The following is a 6,532-nucleotide window of genomic DNA, read 5'->3' on the forward strand; positions in this document are numbered from 1 at the left end:
TGTCCATTTACCTACCCAAACAGCCTGGCAAAATGTATAAAGACTAGTTTGGCAGACTTGGGAAATATAATGGTCATAAATAATTTTAATATGTTCCATTAAATAGACCAGTAATTTATTTTAAAATAAGTTATGTCCTCATTTGATTAAGTCTTTTCCTCCCAGCAAGTGAGAATTATAAGTGTGCATATCAGAGTGCACATTAACCTCGTCTCTGTGAATATAGAATTTGCTCCTGGTTTATTGGCAGCCATTACTAGGGAATTGAGAAGGCTGTTTTTTTAGTTTTCCCCATCTCCTAGGAAAGAAGTTGAACTCTACAATTTCATTTAAAGGAGTGCTAACCCATATTAGAGCATCATTTATAATAAAAAGCCAAGTGCTAAGATCTACAATGGTAATTACTTGGGTAATTCAGGATAGCAAGCACTAATTTTTCTAAACTGCCAAGATAATTGAGTGGTTATGGAGTCAATTAGCGTGAATTATCCCAGTGATTCACTGTACTATTCAAATATCCATGATAACTCTAACTCCAAACTTCGTAATTTTAGGTTTATTTTGAAAAAGTGCCTTTGTCAAACTTTGAAATATGTTACTTAACACAGAGGAGCCTCTTGTTGAAAACGACTGAACTAATTAGCATACATTTCCCTGCTTGATGAGATCTTAAAGTTTTCTGTGTTAGACAATTGACGATTCCATAGCACCTGATTTTCTCCATTTAAAAGATGAACAGTCTGAAAAACCTATCCTCTTACGCGAACAAGAGCCTTCTCAAGACTCACTGGGACAAAGCCAGTTGTTCATAAGACAGAGGCCAGACTACTCAATGAAGGACGGATGATCCCTAGTTTTTGTACTGAAAATTAGATATAAGAGGATCTTGTGTATTCCAAGTAAGGCTGCTAGCTGACCTTGGAAGACTGACCAGGCTGGTGCCCAGGCTCAAACCTGTAATCCTAGCACTGTGGGGGCCAAGGCAGGAGGATCAACTGAGCTTATGACTTCCAGACCAGCCTGAACAAGAGTGAGACAACCATCTCTATTAAAAATAAAAAATTAGGCAGGTGTCCTCGTGGGCACCTGTAGTCTCAACTACTTGGGAGGTTGAAAGAGGACGTTGCTGTGCCACAGCATTCAAGCCCCAGTGACAGAGGGAGACTCTGTGTCCATAGGGAAAAAAAAAAGAAGAAAAACTAACCAGATGTAGCCCCCATGGCCTGTCCCTACTGGTCCTCCCTACAGGCCCGCTGTTCCTGGGAGAGATGACACCCGAGCCCAGGAAGAAGTGTGGGAAAAGCCAGATAGGACTCTTTTCTTTTCTTTTTTCTTTCTTTCTTTTTTTTCTCTTACAGTTTTGAGGCAGAATAATAACCAAGACCAAGGCAGAAGTTCAGCTAAACAAACCAGTGACAGGGACTCAAGACCAAGTTTAAATTCTGTGGCATGGGGCAGCCACCCACAGCTCTGGACTCTCCAGCTCACCCAACACTGCTTCTCCGCCATCCCCATTTCAATAAACGGCGTCATCGTGCATTACCGTCCACTCCCCTCATTTGACCTATTCTTTATCTCCCAACTCCAGCCATCAGCTCTCATCTCTCATAGTAAAATTTGACTGCGCATTAAAACCATAGCAAAGGCATGGGCAGCCGAAAGCTGATTTCATTTCTTTAAGGGCCAAAGAGCTTTGTTTTACGAATATGAGACTGACTTTTCCTCAACAGCCACCAAGGTCCTGGATCCCTCAGAGGAAGCAAAGGCCCCGTTGCGGTGAGGCCCTTTCAATCCAGCAACAAACACAGAGCTGGCAGAACCATCCCGGTACTTGCCCCGGGTCATGGCCTCCGCCTCGGACCTCGCCTGCGTATACTGGGCCCTCATTCTGCACGTCAATGAGGTGACCGTCACTGAGGGTATGATCAATGCCCTCATTAAAGCAGCTGGTGTAAATAATGAACACTTTGGCCTGGTTTGTGTGCAAAGGCCATGGTCAATGTCAACATTGGGAGCCTCCTCTGCACTCGGGGCTGGCGGACCTGCTCCAGTAGCTGGTGCTGCACTAGTGGGAGGGCCTGGCCCTCCACTGCTGCTCCCCCACCCACTGAGGGGGAGCAAGAAGAATCTGAGCAGTCTAGTGATGTCATGTGCTTTGGTCTTCTTGACTAAATCTTTTCTGTAACATCTTCAATAAAAAGTTGAACTCTTAAAAAAAAAAAAAATGGGGACCAATCTCCACACTTTGAAGATTGTTGGAAATATTTGTTTCTTGTCCTGGTGGTACAAAGATAGGGAGGCGAGAACGGTGCTCTTTGCCATCGACTTACTAGAATCTCCTTTCTAATACTACAAACAAAAGGAGGAAATTTCCATATTAAAATAGGCTTATTTTTATATCCAGCATGTAAATATCTGCTGAAAAACATTTTTCTGAAGATAAGTACGATGTAATTTCCAACAAAAATAAAACAAGTATTTCTGAAGTTACCCATTTTAAAATAAAAGAAAAAGAAGGGGCTTTGTTCTCCTTTTTTTGTTGGCTAGTTTTACTAATTACTTGAGCCTTCTGGCAGGACTATTAAGAGAGAATTTTATCAGTTTAGTTATATGTGAAAAATGATATGATAAATCAATCTTTACCTCTCTCCTCTAGTGACATGAGACAAAGCAGTGTGGAGAATTTGATGCCATTATTGCCATATGTTCTCCAAATGACATCACGTTCCAGATACGCATGGACTTTTCTTGCTTGCTTCACCAAATTCCATTCTTAATTAAACACCCAAGTTTATCATCATGTGGTGAACATAGAGAAATTATTCAAGGTTGGTGAACATCTCCTCATGCTGAGAAAGAGTTAACGTGACTGAGCATTCTAGAGTCTCACTTTGTAGTGAGCACGTGAGGAGCTGAGATCATTAAAGGGATGGAAGAATATGAGTTAGTGTCTTGGAGGTTTGTAGATGGTAGTGACTTGGAGGTTGGGGATGGGTTGAGCAAAAGTGATGCCTTTCTTGAAGGCTAAGTTAGAGAGCTCTTGGCCCCGAGGCAAGTGAGATTGGAGAAGAAGCCATTCTTCCTGAGGGCACTGGAGAAGATGTGCCATTTTATTAGAAAGTCAAAGGTCAGATTTGGTGTGATGGCTCATGTCTGTAATCTCAGCACTTTGGGAGGCCATGGTGGGAGGACTGCCTGAGGCCAGGAGTTTCAAGACCAACCTGGGCAACACAGCAAGACCTCATCTCTACAAAAACATACAAAAATTAACTGAGCATGGTGGCATGTACCTATAGTCCCAGCTACTTGGGAGGCTGAGGCAGGAGGATCACTTAAGCTCAGGAATATGAGGCTGCAGTGAGCCATGAATTCTCTCCTGGGCAACAGAATGAGACCTTGTCTCAAAAGAAAAAAAGATAAAAAAGAAAGTCCAATCTCAGTTAAGGCAATACTTTCCTGTAGGTGTTTTGAAAGAGATTTTTGTTCTAATCTGTCTGGGTAATGCTGAGGCCGTCCACTCCCAGGGATTCACAGAGCACATGGCTCAAATGTAGTCTTTAAGAAATCTACCTTGTTTTTTTCAAAGCACAAATGGTCAACAAATCTGTTTTAATATAGGGCACAAATTATGATCCTGCATGACAAGATGAGAGGGCAAAAGAGAGTTTTGCAGGAGTTGACTGACAGCAGTCCTAGGGAAAAGAGAGAGCAAGAGAATTAACTGTGGTGGCTGAGTGAGAAACAGGATGGGCCAGAAAGAAACAAGTAGGGTTAAAACTATGAGAAGGTATGGAGTATATGTATTTGTTTCTTCATTCCCGTGTACTCAATACCAACATCTAAGTGCACACATGAAAGGGAATCTCCATGACAGTCTGGCAGGGGAGGGAGGAGGAAGTAAATTCATTCCTATTGGGTATGGTACACACTGGAGGGGGAGTCGGCTTATAAATGACTCAATTTGTGCAAAAAACAAGTTATGTAAACAATACATAATATTGTTTTCTTTTTACAACCCCTAATATTCTGAAATTAAAAAAAGAAGTTAAAATGAAACTGTGAGAAGGGATTGATCAAGGCAAAGTCATCATCGGGGTGTTGGTCCTCTGGGACTATAAAGGGAAGGTGAGGAGCTGTTTGAGGAATGGGTGGCAATGAGATGGACTTTTGGCCTGGGTGTCTGTCCAGCACAATGTCACAACGGAACTTTGAAATGAAGAGTAAGAGAGAGAGAGATGGACAATTTGAGCCAATGGTAGAGCTGTTTTGAACATGTAAAATTTATCCAATATTACTTCATAGTCCTTTGGACATTGAGAATTTTTCAAATTTTCAAACCAGCAATTTGTTCTTAAGTGTCAACTAGATTAATAGGCTTATAGTCTAACTAGATATATCAATGAATAGTAAAATTTTAAAAAAAGGCTTACAATGATTCTCATGTCTTCCAAATAAAAATACTCAAAAGTGAAAAAGAAATTTATGTTTTGGTTTGGACTTAATGAGACTCACGAACTATCCCCCTAAACACACACACACACACACACACACACACATATATATATATATATTTTTTTTTTTTTTTGTAGTTTTTGGCCAGAGCTGGGTTTGAACCTGCCACCTCTGGCATATGCAGCCAGTACTCTACTACTTTGAGCCACAGGCACCACCCCCCAAAACATTTTTATTAGCCCATTATGTCAGCTTTTGGGTTTGATACCATGTTGAGTAAGACACAATCTTACAAAGAGTTAAGAAAATGTGGTGTCAACCTGAACAGAGATTCTTTTCAATTGTTTTTACCCATGAAAACCATTTTTGAGGGGATTCCACCAAAGAAGCAATGGAGACATCCATCAGAGGTTTCCAGTGTTTCTTTGAGTGGTATAATGATAGGTGTTTTTATGTTTTCCAAGTTTTTAGTTTGTTTTTCAGAGGGTATATTTAATTTTGTATAAGTAGGGAAACAAACTATTTTGTAAAGTGCTGAACAAGGGCTTAAGGACTTGTTTTCCACAATTGGATGCTTAATGAATTTTGTTAAATGAATAAGTGTATTTTTCCACGTCTCTATTTTTTCTTAGTGCCTTTAAAAACATTGAGGACCTTTATTTCAGGTCTAAATAACTCACCAGATTTTTTTTTTAGAGGAAGTATTCTGCTAAGTCCACATTTGAAAATCCTTGATAAGTAAGTAAAGAACTTGATAAATTCCACTGATGTTATAATATATTGTAACCAGAGGAAGAAGGTGAATTTGTTTGCCCTCACATTTTTAGAATATGCTAAAAATAAATACTATTTTTATGTAGAACATAAAAATAGTTTGAAAATCCTCATCTCACTTGGACTTAAGAATTGCTGAAGTTTTCCAACCTGTCTTGATGGAATAGATTAGAGAGGAGAATGCAAAAAATGTTGGTTTAGGCTGTAGGATGTAAAGATAAGTAAATGTAATGAAAAGCAACGTTAAATTACTGGAACAATTTGATCTCACAGAGCTAGAAGATTTCAAAACACAAAACAAACACAGTCTATAAGTTTAGCTTCATTGGCTGGACTGTGACGCTGCTGAGTCCAGTGTTTCCACCTTAGATAATTCACTTACCTTCTTTATTTTTTTAGCAAGTGACTGTGTTGCTAAACTGGTTAGACTTCTTACTTTGCTGTTCTGTGGTCTTAAGGAAAACCAGATAATAGGAACACAGTACCATCATGAGAAATCAATTCAAAATAGGAACTTCAGTGATGGTGGGTAGGGAGTGCTTCGACCTCAATACTGGGGGGCAGAACCAGAGATGGCTGGTGGTGGTAAGTGGTAAAATTTAGCAGAGAGCTAAATAGATGGTATGAATTCTATAAAATCAATTTATTGAGAAAATGGAACTGGAAATATTTTAGCTTTTAATATTATGGGAGAAATGAATGTGAGTGATTGATTTAATGATTCCTTTAGCAAGTATTTTTAATTCTACTGAATGAAAGCAGATCATTGAGGGTGCTGAACTCTACCTACTACGCCACCAGGGAGATGTAGATCATTGAGATATTTAGAGTTCTATGAGACAGACAGGAGACACATACAATGAATTATGTAACAGGCATATTATATGCCTTTTAGAAGCTGCTGGGGTTCTCTTGGTGCCATGTCTTGCTCTCATAGCTGCTATGGTAGGTTTGGACCAGTGTCCTGTGGGTGCAACTGTACAACACTCACCTAATCCCAAAACATTTACCTAACCACTTCCCCAGAACTTCTCTAATGCCGTGGTGGAGGCCAGCAGAACCATACAGATGCATAAGTGTGCAGTCAGGAAATGAAGGGGAAATACCACTGGAGAATCATTTTTAATCAATAGGGGATAGGAATTTATAAATAACTGCTTTTCTTTTCTTTCATAATTCTTTTTTTTTCCTTCTTTTCTTTTCTTCTCCTCTTCTTCTTTTTTTTTTTTGAGACAGGGTCTTCCTCTGTTGCCTAGGCTAGAGTGCTGTGGCCTCAGTCTAGCTCACAGCAACCTCAAATTCCTAG

General features: G+C 39.8%; 1 pseudogene; it reads left to right on the plus strand.

The window, feature by feature from the left end:
• The first annotated feature begins 1,843 nt into the window (after positions 1 to 1,843).
• On the plus strand, positions 1,844 to 2,172 carry LOC100950766 (annotated as a pseudogene).
• The last annotated feature ends 4,360 nt before the right edge of the window (positions 2,173 to 6,532 follow it).

This window comes from Otolemur garnettii, unplaced genomic scaffold (assembly GCF_000181295.1).
Source record: "Otolemur garnettii isolate 467f Iridium unplaced genomic scaffold, OtoGar3 scaffold00003, whole genome shotgun sequence".
NCBI lineage: Eukaryota > Metazoa > Chordata > Mammalia > Primates > Galagidae > Otolemur > Otolemur garnettii.